The sequence below is a fragment of the Rattus norvegicus genome, chromosome 7 (genome assembly GCF_021556685.1).
Source record: "Rattus norvegicus strain SHRSP/BbbUtx chromosome 7, alternate assembly SHRSP_T2T, whole genome shotgun sequence".
Lineage (NCBI taxonomy): Eukaryota > Metazoa > Chordata > Mammalia > Rodentia > Muridae > Rattus > Rattus norvegicus.
Genome location: NC_141540.1, coordinates 33,367,868 through 33,388,034, shown reverse-complemented (window position 1 = coordinate 33,388,034; position 20,167 = coordinate 33,367,868). Strand labels below are relative to the sequence as shown.

Below are 20,167 nucleotides of genomic sequence, written 5' to 3'. Positions count from 1 at the left end.
GGAGCATGTGTCTTTGTTGTATGTTGGAGCATCTTTTGGGTATATGCCCAGGAGAAGTATAGCTGGGTCCTCAGGTAGTGGAATGTCCAATTTTCTGAGGAACCTCCAGACTGATTTCCAGAGTGGTTGTACCAGTTTGCAATCCCACCAACAATGGAGGAGTGTTCCTCTTTCTCTCACCAGCATCTGCTGTCACCTGAGTTTTTGATCTTAGCCACTCTGACTGGTGTGAGGTGGAATCTCAGGGTTGTTTTGATTTGCATTTCCCTTATGACTAAGGATGTTGAACATTTCTTTAGCTGTTTTTTGGCCATTTAGTAATCCTCAGCTGAGAATGTTTTGTTTAGCTCTGTACCCCATTTTTTAATAGGGTTATTTGGCTCTCTGGAGTCTAAGTTCTTGAGTTCTTCATATATTTTGGATATTAGCCCTCTATCAGATGTAGGATTGGTAAAGATCTTTCCCCAATCTGTTGTTTGCTGTTTTGTCCTAATGACAGTGTCTTTTGCCTTACAGAAGCTTTGCAGTTTTATGAGGTCCCATTTGTTGATTCTTGATCTTAGAGCATAAGCCATTGGTGTTTTGTTCAGGAAATTTTCCCCAGTGCCCATGTGTTCGAGACTCTTCCCCACTTTTCTTCTATTAGTTTGAGTGTGTCTGGTTTGATGTGGAGGTCCTTGATCCATTTGGACTTAAGCTTTGTACATGGTGACAAGAATAGATCAATGTACATTCTTCTACATACTGACCTCCAGTTGAACTAGTACCATTTGTTGAAAATGCTTTCTTCCATTGGATGGTTTTAGCTCCTTTGTCAAAGATCAAGTGGCTATAGGTGTGTGGGTTCATTTCTGGGTCTTCAATTCTGTTCCACTGATCTACCTGACTGTCTCTGTACCAATACCATACAGTTTTTATGAGTTTTGCTCTGTAATACTGCTTGAAGTCAGGGATGGTGATCCCCCCAGAAGTTCTTTTATTGTTGAGTATAGTTTTCACTATCCTGAGTTTTTTGTTATTCCAAATGAATTTGCAAATTACTCTTTTTATCTCTATAAAGAATTGAGTAGGAATTTTGATGGGGATTGTGTCGAACCTGTAGATTGCTTTTGGCAAAATGGCCATCTTTACTATATTAATCCTGCCAATCCATGGGCATGGGAGATCTTTCCATTTTCTGAGATCTTCCTCAATTTCTTTCTTCAGAGACTTAAAGTTCTTGTCCTACAGATCTTTCACTTGCTTGGTTAAAGTCACACCAAGATATTTTATATTTTTTGGGACTATTATGAAGGGTGTCATTTCCATAATTTCTTTCTCAGCCTGTTTATCCTTTGAGTAGAGAAAGGCTATTGATTTGTTTGAGTTAATTTTATACCCCGACACTTTACTGAAGTTGTTTATCAGGTTAAGTAGTTCTCTGGTGGAATTTTTGGGGTCACTTAAGTACACTATCATATCATCTGCAAGTAGTGATATTTTGATTTCTTACCTTCCAATTTGTATCCCTTTGACCTCCTTTCACTGTCTGATTGCTCTGGCTAGGACTTCGAGTACTATATTGAATAAGTAGGGAGAGAGTTGGTAGCCTTGTCTAGTCCCTGATTTTAGTAGGATTGTTTCAAGTTTCTCTCCATTTAGTTTGATGTTAGCTACTGGTTTGCTGTATATGGCTTTTACTATGTTTAGATATGGGCCTTGAATTCCTGTTCTTTCCAGGACTTTTATCATGAAGGGGTGTTGAATTTTGTTAAATGCTTTCTCAGCATCTAATGAAATGACCATGTGGTTCTTATCTTTGAGTTTGTTTATATAGTGGATTACACTGATAGAATTTCATATATTAAACAATCCCTGCATGCCTGGGATGAAGCCTACTTGATCATGATGGATGATTGTTTTGATGTGTTCTTGGATTCAGTTTGCAAGAATTTTATTGAGCATCAATATTCATAAGGGAAATTGATTTGAATTTTTCCTTGTTAGGTCTTTGTGTGGTTTCCGTATAAGAGTAATTGTGGCTTCATAGAAGGAATTCGGTAGTGCTCCATCTGTTTCTATTTTGTGGAATAGTTTGGACAGTACTGGTATGAGGTCTTCTATGAAGGTCTGATAGAATTCTGCACTAAACCTATCTGATCCTTGGCTCTTTTTGGTTGGGAGACTTTTAATAACTGCTTCTATTTCTCTAGGATTTATGGGGTTATTCAGATGGTTTATTTGTTCCTGATTTAACTTTGGTACCTGGTATCTGTCTAGAAAATTGTCCATTTCCTCCAGATTTTCCAGTTTTGTTGAATATAGGCATTTGTTGTAGGATCTGATGATTTTTTTAATTTCTTCAGATTCTATTGTTATCTCTCCCTTTTCATTTCTGATTTTGTTAATTTGGATACACTCTTTGTGACCTCTGGTTAGTCTGGATAAGGGTTTATCTATCTTGTTGATTTTCTCAAAGAACCAGCTCCTGGTTTTGTTGATTCTTTGTATAGTCCTTTTCATTTCTACTTGGTTAACTTCAGCCCTGAGTTTGATTACCTCCTGCCTTCTACTCCTCTTGTGTTTATTTATTTCTTTTTGTTCTAGAGCTTTTAGGTGTGCTGTCAAGCTCACCTCATATGCTCTCTCCTGTTTCTTTTTGCAGGCACCCAGAGCTGTGAGTTTTCCTCTTAGCACAGCTTTCATTGTGTCCATAAGTTTGGGTATGTTGTACCTTCATTTTCATTAAATCCTAAGAAGTCTTTAATTTCTTTCTTTATTTCTTCCTTGACTAAATTATCATTGAGTAGAGCATTGTTCAACTTCCATGTATATGTGGGCTTTCTGTCATTATTGTTGTTATTGAAAACAAGTCTTAGTGCGTGGTAATCTGATAGGATACATGGGATATTTCTATCTTCCTGTATCTGTTGAGGCCTGTTTTGTGGCCAATTATATGGTCAATTTTGGAGAAGGTTCCATGAGGTGCTGAGAAGAAGGTATATCCTTTTGATTTAGGATGGAATGTTCTATAAATATCTGTTAAATCCATTTGGTTTATGACTTCTGTTAGTTTCTCTATGTCTCTGATAATTTCTGTTTCCATGATCTGTCCATTGATGAGAGTGGGGTGTTGAAATCTCCTACTATTATTGTGTGAGGTGCAATATGTGCTTTGAGCTTTAGTAAGGTTTCTTTTATGCATATAGGTGCCCTTGAATTTGGAACATAGATATTTAGGATTGAGAGTTCATCTTGGTTGATTTTTCCTTTGATGAATATGAAGTGTCCTTCCTTATCTTTGTTAATGACTTTTGGTTGAAAGTCAATTTTATTTGATATTAGAATGGCAACTCTAGCTTGTTTTCTTCGGGCCATTTGCTTGGAAAGTTGTTTTCCAGTAGTTTACTCTGAGGTAGTGTCTGTCTTTGTCTCTGAGGTGTGTTTCCTGCATGCAGCAAAATGCTGGGTCCTCTTTATGTGTCCAGTCTGTTTGTCTATGTCTTTTTATTGGGGAATTGAGTCCCTTGATGTTGAGAGATGTTAAGGAATAATGATCGTCGCTTCCTGTTATTTTCGTTGTTAGAGGTGGGATTATGTTTGTTTGTCTCTCTTTTGGTTTCATTGCAAGGAAATTATATTCTTGCTTTCTGTATGGTGTAGTTTCTCTCCTTGTGTTGGAGTTTTCCATCTATTATCCTTTTTAGGGCTGGGTTTGTAGAAAAATATTGTGTAAATTTGGTTTTGTCATGGAATATCTTGGTTTCTCCATCTATGTTAATTGAGAGTTTTGCTGGATACAGTAACCTGGGCTGGCATTTGTGTTCTCTTAGGGTCTGTATGACATCTGTCCAGGATCTTCTGGCTTTCATAGTCTCTGGTGAGAAGTCTGGTGTAATTCTAATTGGTATGCCTTTATGTCATTTGACCTTTTTCCCTTACTGCTTTTAATATTCTTTCTTTGTTTTGTGCATTTGGTGTTTTACCTATTATGTGACAGGAGGAATTTCCCTTCTGGTCCAATCTATTTGGAGTTCTGTAGGCTTCTTGTATGTTTATGGGCATCTCTTTCTTTAGGTTAGGAAAGTTTTCTTCTATAATTTTGTTGAATATATTTACTGACCCTTTAGTTTGGGAGTTTTCACTCTCTTCTATATCTATGATCCTTAGGTTTGATCTTCTCATTGTGTCCTGGATTTCCTGTATGTTTTGGGCTAGGAACTTTTTGTGTTTTGTGTTATCTTTGACAGTTGTGTCGATGTTTTCTATGGTATCTTTTGTCCCTGAGATTCTTTCTTTTACTTCTTGTACTCTGTTGGTGATGCTTGTATCTACGACTCCTTTTCTCTTCCTTAGGTTTTCTATATCCAGGCTTGTCTCCCTTTGTGCTTTCTTTATTGTTTCTATTCCCATTTTCAATTCGTTCACCTGTTTGGTTGTGTTTTCCTGTAATTCTTTCAGGGATTTTTGTGTTTCCTCTCTAAGGGCTTCTACTTGTTTACTTGTGTTTTCCTGAATTTCTTTAAGGGAATTCTTTATGTCCTTTTTTTTGTTGTTGTTGTTCTTTTTTTCGGAGCTGGGGACCGAATCCAGGGCCTTGCGCTTGCTAGGCAAGCGCTCTACCACTGAGCCAAATCCCCAACCCCTCTTTATGTCCTTCTTAAAGTCCTCTATCATTATCAAAAAATGTGATTTTAAATCTAAATCTTGCTTTTCTGGTGTGTTTGGATATCCAGTATTTTCTTTGGTGGGAGAACTGGGTTCTGACGGTGCCAAGTCGTCTTGGTTTCTGTTGCTTAGTTTCCTGCGCTTGCCTCTAGCCATTGGGTTGTCTCTGGTGTTTGCTTGTCTTGCTGTTTGTAGGAGTGACTTGACCCTGCTGTAGGCCTCTGAGTCAGCACTCCTGTAGAACTGTTTCCTATTTTCTTTCAGCCTTTTCTGAGAACAGGTGCTCTGATTTCAGGTGTGTTGGGGCTCCTGGAGACTGTTTTTCAGCTCTAGGCCTGGGCAGGAATCAAAGGGTCCTGCCCCTGATTGTTCGTAGGTCCTTGCACCCAGCGGGCACTGTTGGCACTATAAGATCCCCTCTTGGGTCTGGACTATGGGCAGAGGGTAGTCTCCTCTGACTTCTCAGGAGTATCCACACTTCTGAGGGTCCTGCTCTCTCCCCCACGGGATTTGGGTGCAGGGAGCTGTTTGGCTGGATCAGTTCGGTCCTGGGCGCAGACCAGAACCACGGGTACTGGAGACTGTCTGTTCTTATATCCCTGTGTCCAGAGGCACTGTGCAGTTTCCCCTTGGACCAGGGATGTGGGAAGAGGTGTGGGCAGTCTGTCCTGCGGTCTCAGAATGTCTGCACTACTGGGTATTCAGCTCTCTTCCCCATGGGATTTGAGTGCAGCAAACTGTGGGATGGTCGCGTTATCTTCTCAAAGGAAGAAACATACTGAGACAGAATAAAATTTTGGTAAAGCCTTTAGTTTCCTTAAAACTAGAACTTTTTTTTAATGGTTTGAAGAAATAGCAAAGTAAACCCATTTTAGAGGGAGACTGCTAGAAAGTCAGATTCTGTCTGGTTCTTACTTAAGCCTCAGTTCTAGAGATGATTTTTCCAGAGAACCATAGACAAATCTAAATAGACCTTACTTAGTACATATTGTACATTAACCAACCACTTGTACCATTTTAATGCACGGATGTGTTTTATATAATGGAGTTATATGACAAGATGATAATAGGAGATGTTCAAACTCCTATTTAAAGAATTCTAAAATATATAAACTTGAGGTTTTATGAAATTATAAAGAAAACAGGATTCTTAATGTAGAACTTACTGGAAAATAGCTCTAAATATGGTAGGATGGCCTGGGTCTATCATTCCAACTATTTGTGATCACAGAAGTATTGCTTCAGCCCTGGAGTTTGGAGCCAGACTTGGAAACATACCTATACCCTGGCTAAAATGAATAAATAAAAATTAAAAAAAATTAAGATTAAAATCTGAGAATATCCATCCTCCCCTTCTTTTCTCTACCAAGCTGAGGTCTTATCCTGGAGGGACTATTGCTTAGTTCCCAGTACTTTGTAATGTATGTATTTCTTAATCATGGTAGGAGGAACCAAGGTGAAAGAGGGGTCAGGATCTCTTCTGCCATAGTTCCAGAGAGCCACTAAGGACAGGCAATGTGTGGCAGGGTGAGTGTCCCTTCAGTGAGGCCTTGGAAAGCCATTGCATGAGGCTAAAAAAGTGAAATTTAGATTGTGGTGGATACCTCAAGGTGTTAGAGATACCCAAGTCACGAGACATCTTCCAAGGAGAGCTGCATAGACGAGGTAGAAGCAACCCAAGAAGAGATGCAGTGAAGCTGGAGGGTAGTGAAGTGAGGATCCAGCTGCTGGACATAGATTTGGTGTTTGCCTTGCTGGGTTTCAGTCTTTCCTCACTGCACATCGATCCCCACCATTTGGAAGGGGAATATATATTGTGTGCTATTATATTTTGGAAGTATTGGATTTGTGTTTTGATTTTTATAGAGACTCATAGAGATTTCCCTGAGTCTTAGAAGGGACCTTGAAATTTGAATTTTGAATAGTGTCGAGACTGCTAAAGGCTGTGAGGGACTTTTAAAGTTGGAGTAAACAAATTTTCTATTGTGAGCTGGCCGTGAGCCAATTGAAGGCATTGGCAGCATATGGTTTGAATGAAATGTTTCCTCTAAGCTTATATATTTGGACAATTGCTCTCTGGTTGATGGTGTTATTTGAGAAGATTCTAGAACCTGTAGGAGGTAGAACTTTGCTGGAGGAAATCCATCACTGGGGACAGACTTCGAGGTTTTATAGGTGTGTTGCATTTCCTGTTCTCCCTCTGTGCTTCCTATGTGCAGATGAAGATGTGGTCAGCCAGCTTCCTGTTTGACCATGTCTTCCCTACAATAATGGACTCTATCCTCCTGGAACTGTAAGCTGAAATAAACCTTTTCTTCCCTATGTTGCTTTTCATCAGGGTGTTCTGTAACTGTAGCACCATCAAAAAAAATTAAATAATACAGCTTGAAGCCTGGGATCTCAAGAATCAGGAGTCATGGAAACACTTTTGTCAATGTAGTGACCTGAGTCTATAGGGGCTGGTCTGGAGCCTTAGTTAATAGGTCCTGGTCCAGCAACTCGTGATATGGGGGGGGGTGTCAGTGTGCTGCTATACAGAGCTGGGACCTGAATCTGAAGATGCTGGTCTGGAGGCTGAGTCTATCTGGAGAATCAGAAGATACTAGTATCTTCTACTAGGATAGAATATTAGGGTAATCCTAGGTCCTGGGTCTGCTGGAATATGGAGCTCTAGGGGATATTCTAGCACTGACAGGCTTTATCTGACTGTGCTGTCCTTGAACATAGAACAAAGGGGGTTGGCTTGGCCCATGGCTTTATTAGTGTTCTGGAACTGAGATTCAGGGCAAACTTAGGTTCCCATGTTACCAAGCTTCCCTTTTTGTTAGATTAGGTCTAGTTAATATAAATTAGACACACCAGGGAAGGAAGGTCAATTGGGGAATTGACTCTATCAGATTGGCCTGAGGACACGTCTGTGAGAATTTTCATGATTTTTAATATATATAAAAGGACACAGCTCACTGTGGATAGTACCATCCCTGGGCATGTGGGCCTAGAATATTTAAGAAGGGTAGATGAGCAGGTCAAGGGAAAGGAAGCCAGTAAGCAGCCTTCCTGTGAGGTCTCTGGTTGGGTGTCAGCCTTCAAGTTCTTACCTTGAGTTCCTTTTCTGGCCTCCCTTGATAATGGATGGTGGGAGCTATAAGATGAAATAAACACTTTTGTTTCCATCAAGTTGTTTTTGGTCATGTTTTATCACAGGGACAGAGAGTGACCTAGAACACCTCCTATGGGCAGTCTTTCTCTCCTCGTTGTAGTGTTTGAGACTGAAGGGACTCTGAAGCCATTCTCCCTTCCTCCTATATGCTTGTTCTTATTTCTGTGTTATACCAAGGTGCCATAATTCTAGCCTTGGTTTTCTTAGGCCTTGTAAATAATTTTTTTATGATAGTTGTTCAAACTGATAGATTTATTTTTGGAGGGACAAGAGCTGAAACGTCATGTTCAACCACCTTACTGTTGTTACTTATATACATTCTATTTTTATCTTGCATGTCTATATATCCAGGTCCCTTTTTTGTCTCTGAGCACCCTGTGTCAGAATATTTTTCATATTTTCATTGTCTATCATCGTTCCTGTTATAGTAGCTCTTCAATGCATATGTTGAATTGAATGAATTTACTGTTAGAAATTTGATTTGTAAATTCACATAGATTCACATCTATGTGAATATTTTCATGAGCAACTTCAAATGACAGAGATTTGGTAATTTTCTGTAACAGAAAAATGTTACAATTTCTACAGTCTTTCTAGTGCTGAGTGTATGTTACACCATTGTTTAGTATCACAATTCTGCCTTTGTGAGGTCTGAAAGGGACTTTCTTCTCCTTTAACTGTGGGTAATTAATAGATAATAAAAGTGGCACATCATGGATCATTGTGCGTGTGATAAGTATCACATGTGCATAAACTATTAAGATGGCTAGTTATGAGGCTTTCCTGAAGCCAGGAACCATCCACAGGAAAGTACAAAGAAATATGAAACACCCTATGTGTACACCCTTAAACTAACACAGCATCCATGCCTTTGCATACAAGATCAATTTTTGGTCATATTTGTTGAATACTTGGTCATATTTATTGTAGAGTTTTTGAGGCAGAACCTCTCCCTGAACCTGGAGCTCACCTTCTCAGATAGGCTGCTTGGAGAGTATGCTCCTGGTATCTGCCCATCTCTGCATAATACTGGGTTCTTCAGGGTTTTACTTCTGTGAACAGACACCATGACTAAGGCAACTCTTGTAAAGGACAGCATTTAACTGGGGCTGGCTTGCAGTTTCAGAGTTTCAGTCTGTTTTCATTATGGCTGGAAGCATGGCAGCATGCAGGCCGACATGGTACTAAAAGAGCCAAAAGTTCTACATCTTGATCTAAGGGCAGCAGCAGGAGAGTGTCTTCTCCAGACAGCCAGGAGGAGGGTATATTCTGACAGAGTTTGAATATAGGAGGAGACCTCCAAAGCCCAACTCCATAGCGATACACTTCTTCCAACAAGGCTACACCTCCCCTCAAAAGGCCACACCTTCAAATAGTGTCACTTCCCATATACCAAACACACTCAAACCACCAAACTGGGTTTTGCAGGCACATGTGATTATGTTCTGCTTTCATATAGGGAATTTGAACTTGGGTTCTCTTGCTTTTACAGCAAGAGCTTTTGGGCACAGAGCCATCTCCTCAGCCTGGGATGGATGTACTGCAAATGTATAATTAGATATATTGTTTCTGTATTGATAATATTGTAAGCGTACAAGTAGGTATATTGTATCTATACTGACATTATAAATATACAAAGAAAAGATGATTTTAAAAAAAGCAGGCTATCTCGTATGGGTTCATACTCCTTGGGAATCTTTTAGTCAATTGGGTGCAGTTAAACACAGATTCATTGTAGAAATGATACATTTTCTGCATATGATCTCATCCTCTCTCACTCCATTACATAATAGGGTCCTACATAATTTCTTATGGATATTAGTAAGCTAAAGAAAAACTTGTATTAGTTATTAAAAGAATATTTGCTTAACACAATTTCAGAAATATGTTTAATATGGTTTGCCATATCTTCCTTAGCAAAGTTCTTAACGTTTTCAAGAGTATCCCTTATTGGCTCTAATCCATTTAACTTAGAACAACTCAACTCCATTGCATAGATAGTGATTTATCTCACTTTTAGACTTTGGGAAGATTGCTGTCTCCTAGCTAAGTGCAATGATAGTTGTATAACACAGTGTTTCGCTTTTTGATTTGGCTACTGGAAGGCTCAAACTCTAATTTCAGTTGTCGTGATTATTTTAGTCAATGTCAGAATCTCTTAGAGGACTGATGTCAGAGTCACTGAAATTTCTACTCGTGTGGTTCATGGCCCTTATCACAGGTAGGTGTGTGTGTGTGTGTGTGTGTGTGTGTGTGTGTGTGTGTGTGTGTGTGTGTTAAATTCCAAAACTGGGCAACTACAGTCCTGACGGAACACTGGTTATTCTTGGTTACACTAACGTTCAAAATTATTCATTTGGGATTTCTTATTTGGGCTTTTCTGTTTCAATGATAATGGCTTAGACTATAGGCTTTTTAAAATAAGTGAGAACAAAATGACTAAAAACAAATGTTCATTTTGAAAGGGTTACAAAGGTCACGGTGATGAAAACAGTTTGTGCCAGCCTCTGGGCTTGTTCTTTCCTTAGCTCTAAGGGCCGTGGGTCAGTACTGAGGGAGATGGGAGTTGGCGGTTACTGGGGAGCTGCTGGCTCATAGATGGATCTGTTAAGAGTGATGTAGAGATGGGAGAAAAGGTCCTGGAGATCCAGGCTTTCCATAATTAACACCGCGAAAGATGCCTGCCGTGGTTAATTTTTGACAGTTATCTTTTGCTTGGTTACAAGATCCTTCCTAACAAAAGGTCAGACTCGTTTTTTATATGTCTTAAACATATCCCAGTGCTTCAACCTTAGAATTCATATAGATGGTGAATTATGTTATGTTGATGGATATCTAGAATCCAAGTGTAATCTACTGACTTTGAACCTTTGTGTATGGGTGTAGCAATCAAGCCTACTACAATTTCATTGCTGATGGAGCTCAGAGCATATGAGCTCTACAGGTTTGTGGACCCAGGATTAGTAGAGGAGTTAGAATCAAAGCAATAGAGAGTACGGGCTCAGAATGGTGAGACGTGTACTTAGGATTATTTCAACACCAGAAAGGCCTCTGAATGAGGTTGGCTAGGAATGCAGCATGGCATGGCCAGGGCTGTAGCCCTGGACTTCAGCTTTTCAGCAGCGTATGGTCTGTGTACCAAATCCAATGTAGGGAAGGCATGGTCTCCCTTGTGACATTAACTATGTAAAGTCTGTGCAAGTTCAGAGGGCTGGAAATGACTCAGGCCGTGTCTGGGGTGAATAGGCGTGTCAGCAACTAAACACCGTTTAGTAGGGCTATACTTACAGCACTCGGGTTGGCACTCAGAAAGCCTGGCTGCAAAAGGCAGCGTTCTAGCCATCAGAGCCTCCAAGTGAGATGATTGGACAGTTTGGAAAAAGGGAGGGGCTGTGCAGTGCCGATCCAGAGTGTGGCACCACACTTAGGTCTGTGATTTTTCTGCCTCTTTCCCAAGGCTGATGTTGTTTCTAGATCCTCTAGCAGAAGTCGATGAGCTGCACCCGTTAAACGGCTAGGAAAAAGAATGGGATCACTATAGTGACCCCAGCCTTTTGTCTCTCCCCTTTCTTCTTTAGCTCATGTAAAAATGGACTTCCATTAATTATTGAGTAGATATAAAACATTTATGAAGTGTAAAAGACATAAAGGATCACGTGACCTTAAACACCTGTGTATCCATCATGCAGTTTAAACAAAAAAGAAAAAAGAACGTGACTGTGTTTCAGAAGATCCCTGTGGCCTCTCCCCGCCTCTCTCATGTTTTCTCCTACCTTAGAGGTAACGGCTCGTGAGTTATTTTAGTCTGTTTAGGCTACTGTAACAAGATCGCATAAATGGAGTAGCTTATAAACAACAGAAATACATTGCCCACAGTTCAGGGTGCTGAACGGGTCAAGATCAAGTTGCCAGCTTATTCTGTGTGTACTGGAGACCCACTCCCTGTTTCATAGGTGGTGTCTATTCATAGTGTCCTCCTGGTAAAAGCAACGGTGGCCTCTGTGGGGCCTTGTAACGAGGGCATGAATTCTAGCCCACCTCCAAAGGCCCTGAGTTCTAATGGCATCACTTTGAAGGTAAGCTTTCAACATATGACTCTTAGAGGGACATGGTATTCAGATCACAGTTCAACTTTATAGTGTTATGCTTCAACTTATAATTTTATTATTAATTCATATCCTTAAACAACGCAGAGTTTGGTTGTATATGCTTTTGGATGTTGTATAAATGCATTATACAATATATGTTATATTTGAGGTATAACCTGAATTACTCTAAGATAAAAGGGATGCTTATTGTTGTGGACAGCTGTAATTAATTTATTTCTATAGCCTTTAGTACTCCAGTGTTTTACTATATCCAACGTGTTAATATATTCTAATATTCATGACACACGATTCCGATTTGGGGGCATCAAGAAGAATATTGCCATGACTCATTACATGCATGAGTTCAGGTCTGATTGCTGTGCTAGTGTTTGTGTACCCTACAGTGTACTCCTTAAATCATAGGACACGGACCTGCCTAGCTTTACAGAAAAAAAAATCATTTTCCAAGTTCGTTGCATCAACGAGTATGTCTGCCATCAGTACATAGTAACAATTTCAGTGGTAATCATGATGGTGACTGATAATGACAGCTAATTCCTATTGTCGTCACTGTATGCCGAGCATGGCTCTAAGCACTTAATTGGCAGCTAATATAAGTCCCATGCTTGTCCCATGTGTTTCATACTCTTGCAACACCCAACATATATATATATATATATATATATATATATATATATATATATGTGTGTGTGTGTGTGTGTGTGTATACATATACATATACATACATACATACTCTTTTTAATAATCTAGAGACTATGAGGTCATACCTAATTGAGCACTTTTCTGAATGCTACCTTTACCACACATGTCTTCACATGTCTACAAAGTGCTTTTCCACCTATTTCCCTGAATTTTTAATCCTGTGACCTTTCACATTATTTTTTTAAAAGGTGATGGCTTTGTATAGCTTTAAATGTCCTTTTTATTGTAATTTATGTCCTGTCTTATGTCTTTGGTTCAATTGAGAATTGAAAGTTCTCTCAAAGACTGGCAGTGTCTTAGCTATCTGTGTGCATAAACTAGGCATTGTGCATTGTAGCTGGGCATTGTACAGTGTGCTATTTATGGGATGAGATCATTAAAATGCCATCCATGGGCTCTTGGGATGGCGATCATTCCCACACTCAAGCTTTAAACATCGAGGTAAATCAGACACCTGCAAAGGGATTATTACCTGGGAAATGGACAATATAAATCTAGTAAATCTATAAATTTCTGTTTCTGGGAATACCTTCTTCCTATCAAGACAGCCCCTTTGTACCAAGCTTCTACCCCTTCACCCACTAGCTTCCCTGACTCCCACAGTCATCTGCTTAAAACACCCTCCAACTTTATTGTAAAATATAAGGCATGTACACAGACAAATACATAAAGCATGATGTATTCAACCATATAGCACTCAAATCATTAAAAAGGAAAGACTACTTCCACTTGATAAGCTTGAAGGTCAGTCACCCTGTAGCATTCGGCCTGTTGGTACGAACCATAGAGAGTTGCCAAACTGTTCGACTGTGTGCCACTCATGGCCCGCTGCCTGATTGTGTTAATGCAGCTTGATTGGAACATGGTCACCCTCATCTGTTTGCATATCATCAACGGTATTCTAATGCTTTGGCTGCAGACTTGAGAAGCTGCAGCAGAGGTCATGTGACCCACAGAGTTGAGAATATTCACTCTGTGGGCTTTTCTTTTTCTTTTTTTTTCATATAAACGAGTTTGCCAATCCCTGCTCTTGAGTCTCGCTTGTAAAAGAAATGATTGTCCCTATCTCCTCTGTGGTTTCACCCTCTCAAAAAGGCTATTCTAATGAATCTGTTTGAGGAAAGAAAGTTAAATAATTATAACATTCAAAAATATCAAACTGTATAATCTATTTTAATGAAATCTCAAGAACAGCCAAGATACTAAGCCCAAAGCAAATTATCTCTAAATTTTGACCTCCTTAAAGGTCTGCTGAGTTACATCAACAACATTTCATGGCTAGAAGACTGGAGCAGCCTAATCATTTTTTAGGTCACGGGGTGTAACTAATTGAATAGAAAAGGAGATCAACACCTTGAGATTCCGTCCCTGGAGATGGGAATACCTGAAACAGATTGAGTTTTTTGATTAACTTATTCCTTGGTGAGTAGAGGTTAAACATCCACACAGAAGAAAAGACATGGGAGGAAACAGAGGACAGCCTCCATCATGCTGTTGTCGACATTTGGAAAGGACGCCTGTGCAATGTGTTCTTCCCCCAAACACGCGCGCGCGCACACACACACACACACACACACACACACACACACACACGTGTGTGTGCACACATACCGATGCTTCGTTAGACAGTCCAGAACATGACGGCCACTGTCTATGGGTTTTCACCTTGGACACAGAAGGTTTGGGATTTAATTTTTTCCTACGTCCCTATAGCAAAATCAATTTAGTTTTCTCTGGACAATTTCATAAATGAGAATGAAAACTAGGGGATGAGTTCACTGGCTATAGGGAAGATGCACTGAAGACGGATGGTTGTGCTGTCTTCATGCTTTTTGAAGCCCACCTTAATCTCCCCTTGAAGCCGTGTTTCCATCTGGAGCTTTCTAATACTCTGGAGAAGATACTGTTTTCTTTCTTGGAGGCCAAGAGTGAGTTGTAAGCCAAGAAAAACAGATACAATTCAGGGCTTCATCATACTGCCTATCTCCTATCTTCCGTCTCAATTAAAAAAAATAATTACATTTAAAAAGTTTGCCTTTCAAACTTGCATGGAAAGAAAGCATGCCTGTTGGGTGAGGGGAGGGTGTGTCTGCATGAAAACTGGACACCTTAAGGCAATAGTCTTTCAACTGTTGGAGCATTGTTTTCCTGTCCCCAAAGAAGCAGTTGCTGTGAGGGCGAGTCTTTAGAGATGTACTTTTAAAAAGATGTGCGTCCGAAGATCACAGAATTTGAGGCAAGAACGCAGACCTATGTGGAAACCCTCCTTTCTAAGACAAGTGGAGGCAGACCCGTGCTCCCGGCTATACTGTCTTTTATGATGACTCGCTTTGTTTCTGTTATCAAAGCAAGGTGTAAATGAGTCCAGAGTCTGAGGCCTGGCTGGTGATAGTATCTGTTATCAGACAGTTTTGGGCTCCCTGCCTGCATCTAGCACTTGATTTTGTGTGTGTGTGTGTGATCTTTGGGAAGTTGTTTGTTCTTGCAGAAATCCAAGGACTCGCTTGAAAAATAAAAGCAAATGCCAATTGTTACTACAGTGCTGTTCTCAGAACTGAATAAAATAACACATATGGAAGTCTTAACAAGGAACCTGGAACGTCTCAAAATGTGAGGAAAATGACCACCATGTCCATGAGCTGACTCCTGGCCACTCTCCTAAGGCAAAGCCACTAACTTCTAGATCTCTTTGTAAATGGACTAATTGCTTGCTTTCCACGCGTACATCTGCTTTAAGTTGAAGCTTTAAGTTGTCACATGAACTGTGGGAGTGTGTACCCTGTAACTGAGACACATTCTCTGGCCTGGATGTTTGCTTTTGAAGAAAAGTAGATTGGCCATGTTTGGTTGGGTGGGGAGGAAGGAAGGAAAGTAAAACTTCAGTAGCTTTCTTCCAGTTGGATATATTAAGCACCTAACAGAGATCACAGTCTATACTAGTCAGACTTTTCATACTGAAAAATATTAAATGATAACTACAGTTTAACAATTAAGGAATGCTCCCGCTATGCCAACTCTTCATTTGTGAATTAATTCTTCTAAATTTTCTGTAACTTTACAATCTTACTATCCTTGTTATGGAGGAGGGGAAACAGAAGGACCGAGGGACTACATTTCTCAGATGGTGTGATGGTTCAAAGATAAAATATCTTCATCAGGGATTGGCATGGTGGAGCCCTTGCCGGGCAAGCACAAAAACCAGTGCAACATAAACGGATTTGGTGGACCCACCTATAATCTCAGTACTCGGGATGTAGAGTCAGGAGGATAAGACATCCAAGGGTCATTCACCCCCGCCTTTGAAACCAGTTTAAAGCCAGCATCGGGTACCTGAGACTGGTCTCAAAAGAAATAAAAGCATGTTATTTGGTTTGGTTTGGTTTGGTTTTTAAAGAAAAACAAAGTCTTGGCATGTTCGTAGGCTTGAACACATGTTGCCCAGCTGGTGGCGCTGTTTGCTGTTCGGACCTAGGATCTTGCTGACTTATACAAGCAGTAGGCGCCAAGCTTCAGAGCGGAAACTTGCCAGGAGTTTCCCCCAGGCCCTTGGCATTCTCCAGACTGCCGGGCAACCAAGAGCTTCTGACCGCTACTGTCAATCAGGAGCTGCTCTTAGTACCACGTCCTCCCCATCTTGATAGAGGACCCGTCAGGAGCTGGGAGCCAGAATAAGTTGCTAAGCCATTGGATTCTCAACCTTCCTAATGCTGCGACCCTTTAATATGTTGTGGTGACTTCCAACCGTAAAATTATTTTCATTGCTACATCACGACTGGGCTTCCTCTACTGTTATGAACAGCAATGTAAGTATCTGTGTTTTCTGATAGTCTCAGGCACAAAAGAGTCCTTTGGCCTTAGAGTCATGACCCACAGGTTGAAAACCCCTCCTTTAAGCTGTTTCTCTTATTGATTCTGTCTTGGAGGTGAGAAAAACCACCAATATATCCAGAAGTTCGTAGACATAGGACCCCAGGATGGGCAGTCTGGCTCCGTGCCTGCTCTGGGAGCATTGCCTTGAAGGTTCTCCAAAGTGACGGGACTTAGCACCAGAAATGACCCAGATCCTTGGTGGCCTGGGAATAAGAGACCTGGTGACCACCTCAGCTTGCTTCGATTTTCTTCACCTTTCAACAGGGCACACGGGGGACAGAGGTTCCAGCAAAACTATTGGAGTCTTGTTAGGTTATCTCTTGGGGCCAATATTAGGACAAGGGTAACTTACAGTGAGAAGGAACGCCTTAGTATCCTTGTAAAATTAATGGTCACCCTTAAGAGCTAGTCCTAAAATTAATTTAATTAACATTTAAAAGGAACCCCTCTCCAACCCAGACTGCCTGCTCTTTCACCAGTGTCTGTTTTGCAGATACAAAAAAAAAAAAAAAAAAAAGCAAAATCAACTCCAAGAAAACAACTGAGTTTTCCAAAGAGTTTCTGCCCCTTCTCTTTCCCCTTGTGAGTACAGATTGATCCCTTATGGACTGAATTGTGGAGAGCAAACCTGGATGAGGGCAAGGTGAGGCTATTAGAATGAGAGAGAAACATGCAGACTGAGTTTTAAAGTGAGCCCCAGGGACACTGCTTACGGAATATCTCTTAGGTGAACAGACAGAAACCCAACACAGAAACCCAACGTTATCACGTTATAGAGTGATAACGGGCCCTAAAGAAGTTTCTTGCTTGTTTCTGCAGCTGAGGCAGAGGAAGAGCTAAGGACCAGAAACCAGCTCTCCCGACAGCTTGACTTCTTTTGCTCGTTTATTTATTTTACACTGTGGGATGGGAAAGATAAAAAAAAGCCCACAGAAAGACATCTCTCAACCCCTGCCCCCGTGACTAGGAAATGAGAATCAGAACGTATCATAAAAAGCAGTCTAAAAATATCAGAAGTCTTTTTTTTCTCCTGTGTTTTATTTGGCGGAAAACAGAGCGTTGCTATTCACATATCAGGTCGGCAGTAACCGTACTTTTATGTTGTGTCATTATTGTTTAGGTCCAGACTTAGCAATTCAAGCCCTCCATTGCCTGCCCACGAAATAAATTTTATCATTCATAGAGACAGCATGAAAGAATAAAACTTTCTTTATATTCATAGTTCCCACTCAGCACTGTGACTGAGTGTGCTAAAAGCTATTCAGGAGTGTTCCTTTTATTAATTACTTTATTCATTTATATTAATTATTTTATTCATTTACACCGCAAAGGTTGCCGCTCCCCGTCCCCTTGCAGAGTTCTTCCCCCCTCCCCCTCCCCATCCCTCTCACCTCTGAGAGGGTGCCCTCCCACCATATCTCCCCACCCCCACCCTGGGGCATCAGTCTCAACAGGATTAGGCAAATCCTCTCCCACTGAGGCCAAACCAGGCAGCTTCAGGAACTTTCTTAATGCTGTCACTATCTTGTGAGACTCCCTAGGAATTAAGGGACTGACTCTTGTTTTAGAAGGAAATGCTTAAAAATTTGAGCCCTTTTCCTTCCTCTTTGCCACAGAATGGTTTCAGTGGACTCAGCTACTTCGGTGAGGTGAGAGCAGAGGGAGGGGAATGGAGAGTGCCCTGTGTGCTTGAGCTTTCTCTGGGTCCTTCGGGGGTCCTCGGAGGGGATGTGAAACCAGGAGCTCAGCAGTGTTAGTTAAATCAACATGTGCAAAGCAGAAACAGTAGCAGGCCGTCTCTACAACACTTACTGTTGTCCTCTGCCACCAAGAAGATTCAAAATACAAAGATCCAAATAGATGAAGTCCAGAGAGGACAGCTCCCAACTCCCACAAGACCCTGGCCTGATTTGGGACTGCCTTTCTGGCTGGCATTGCTGGCGTGGTAACGATGAACTTGCAGCGATCGAAGATGCTTCCCTGACTTGCAGACAGCCTCAGGTTGACAGGACTACAGCCTTACTTCTTGGCAGTTTCGTTCTTATTATTGAATCTACCACAGCAACCACCTCAGACCTTCACTCTTTGCCTTCAAACCACCTACTTCATCTCATTCACAGTCCGCGGTAGCCTAGTTTGCCTTGGTTGAGATCAGAGCCTCCTGAAGTCCTGAAGCCCACACTGCATGGGCTCAGTTCAGATTTTCCTGAGGAATTTTTTCTCATGCCCACGTCTCTCTGGTAATTCCGTGCTCCCCAAACATCCTGACCTTTGGAACTTTGAGGTCCATCTGTTCTTAGCCACATGACCATTGCTTCTCTGCCATGTCCTTGTTACCTAGTCTTGCTCATCTTTGCGTCGCCAGTTGGGGGCGCTGTGTAGGTTCTGCATATTTGCCCTCCATATCACTAGTTGATGCGACGCGATCTTTTTAAAAGTATTCTCGGCAAGACTTTCGGGTCTCTGAAATACTATTGTGTTTGTCAGTCATTTAAGCATTAATTTCTAGTTCATTAAACTTACAAATTCAAAAGCCTAGTTTTTTTTCTTAAGGTTTAATTTGCAAATATTATTCTGAAGTTTATGAATATAAATAGTTTCTTATAAGAAACATTCTGGTTAATAGTTTGTATTCCGATAATTAAATTTTCCTAGAAGCATTTTGATGCATTAATACTTTTGACAGCTTCTTTTAAGGACTTTTTCTCCATAGCGAACAGAAATCCCCCTCATTCTTATAAATCTACTGACTTAAGTATATACAAATAATGAAACTTACATTCTGACAAGCATTTTGATATTCTCAAAAATTTTGCAACTTTGCTCTTCTTGGAGACAGTGTCTTACTCTTTATCCAGGCTGGCCTCGAACTCCCAGAGATCCATTTGGCTCCGCCTCCCATGTCCCAAGTCACAGTTTACCCAGCTACTCGCTTTAATTGGCATCACAGTGCTTATCCATTAGATAATTTCTAATATGCCAAGATCTCTTAAAGTTATTAGCAATTTAATTATTACAAATAACAACACTGCTGTGACGGACTTGTTTGTGTTCTTTCCGTGTTCTGCTGAGGGTTTTCAGCTTATATTTACTTGCTAAGGAGGTAATCCTCCTAATGGCCATGCTATTTCGTTAATTCTAAGGTCGGGAGCTGCTGAGGTCAAGATGGCTGTGCAGACACCTCTATTCATGGATGCTGTGCCACAGAGACCCTCTAAAACTGCTTGTCTACTTAGAATGGCCTCACCAACTTAGGGTTTGGACTTTCTTTCTTTTTTTTTTTAAAGATTTATTTAATTTACTTATATAAGTACACTGTAGCTGTCTTCAGACACACCAGGAAAGGGCAACGGATCCCATTATAGACAGTCATGAGCCACCGCATGGTTGCTGAGAGTTGAACTCGGGACCTCTGGAAAAGCAGTCAGTGCTCTTAACCACTGAGCCATCTCTCCAGTCCTAAGCTTTGGATTTTAACTGTACCTTTTCTAGCCTATCTGAGGCCTTCAGTTATCCAGGCAGGTGGCACACAACTAGATTATAATTTAATTAACCTATTTCCTGCTTGATGGAATTCCTTTGTATTCTGGCCACAGCAAAGTTAGAAAATTAAATTACGCCTAACTGTACTGTGGTAATTCTAATGAGAGTTAATAGTTGTTTTTCCCGCAAAGGGCAC

The 20,167-nt window shown here is 40.7% G+C and overlaps 1 protein-coding gene across 3 annotated transcripts in view; it reads left to right on the top strand.

The window, feature by feature from the left end:
• Positions 1-20,167, top strand: part of Ano4 (anoctamin 4) — a 409,328-nt gene that overhangs the window by 49,605 nt on the left and 339,556 nt on the right. The gene's annotated exons all lie outside the window — the stretch shown is intronic.